This window comes from Rhinichthys klamathensis, unplaced genomic scaffold (genome assembly GCF_029890125.1).
Source record: "Rhinichthys klamathensis goyatoka isolate OS25496 unplaced genomic scaffold, OSU_Roscu_1.1 h1tg000050l_1, whole genome shotgun sequence".
Classification (NCBI taxonomy): domain Eukaryota; kingdom Metazoa; phylum Chordata; class Actinopteri; order Cypriniformes; family Leuciscidae; genus Rhinichthys; species Rhinichthys klamathensis.
In genome coordinates, this window is record NW_026606596.1 from 6105622 (window position 1) to 6107324 (window position 1703).

Genomic DNA, 1703 nt, shown 5'->3' on the forward strand with positions numbered 1-1703 from the left:
ACCGTTACGGCAAACCTCCACCGCCGAAACTAACGCAGAAAAGTGCCTTTGTTTACATGCTTCTTAAAGTGAAACTGCGAATTCAGATATTAGAGGTCACGTGGATTTATGATTCTAATTATATCTAAGCGTGATTGACAGTACTTATTTAAAGTTTATAGAGGCTTCTACGGGCGTTCTTACGTTGAATGACTTTCGTTACACCTGTTGTAAAGGTGCACATAGTAGGCTACTTTTGCTTATTACGAGATTTTACACATTACAATGTGCATCACTTTTGCTGTCATTACATTGCTGTATTTATACACTGTAAAAAATATTTTCCAAAGTTAGTTAAATAAAGCAAAAAGTATTAGAGTAGGTTTTACAAAAAAAAAAATACGTTTTCAGGTTTTCTGCTTCACCATTCAATGTGTTGGCGTTATTTATTTATTTTATTGTCGAATTTACTAGCAATTTCTGAGTGAAAATTGTTTCAACAACAATTGCTGTGTCCAAAATCACATACTGTCTGAATAGGTAGACTACTACATTTTAACCCTCTGGGGTTGTTCGGCCCAAATGGACCCGAAGCATTTAAATACTTTTTTTTTTTTTTACATGTCAATATCAATGTCAATGTCACCTTTATTTATATAGCACTATTCAAACAACACAAGTTGACCAATGTGCTTTACATTCTCACAGAAAAATAGAAAGAGAAACATACTACAATAGTAATAATAAAAAATAAAAAAAACGTTTAAGACGAATAAGCCATGGCAAACAGATATGTCTTAAGTTGTACTTTAAAAACATGTACAGAGTCAGCATCCCTAACATATGATGGCAAACTATTCCAAAGTCTTGGCGCTACTACTGCAAAAGCCCGATCCCCTTTCTGGCTTAACTTAGTCCGTGGTATTACTTTTAGCAACTTTTGAGTTGATGATCTCAAGGCTCTTCCTGATTGATACTCCATTAACAGAGCTGACAAATAAGTCGGTGTAAGGTCATAGAGTGATTTATACACCAATAGAAGTAGTTTAAAATCAATTCTATATTGTACAGGAAGCCAATGTAGAGCGATCAAAGATGGAGTGATGTGTTCTCGTTTTTTAATATTCAATAATAATCTCGCTGCCGCATTTTGGACCTTTTGCAGCCGTAAAATAGAAGCTTGACTAATACCCTTATATAAAGAGTTACAATAATCAAGTCTTGACGATATAAGTGCATGAATAGCAATTTCCAGGCTCTTATACGTCAAACACGATTTCATCTTAGCCAAGTTTCTCAAGTGAAAGAAACTTGTCTTCACCACATGGTTTATCTGTGCATTTAGCTTCAGAGAGCTATCGATGTAAACACCCAAGTTTTTAACACGTTCTTTAACATGTATTGAGAGAGGGCCGAAATTTAACTCCGCTGAGCTCCTTGTTCTTCTAGACATATACCGTTTTTCATAGCTTTATCGGAATGGTCCGAAATTTGGTGACTTTGTTGGTACTTGGTATATGAACACCCCAAAAAATTGGGGACAGGATTTGAATAGTCTAAGTGGTTGTAAAAAAAATAGTCACACTCAGGACCTTCGGGTCCAAATGGACCCGCATAGGAAATGAATGGGAAATTGAAATGTGAAAATACAGAGTTTTTTTGTGCGTACAATCTACAAATCAGCCACGATCCAGAAAAAAAGCACACAACAGTGAAGGGGTGAA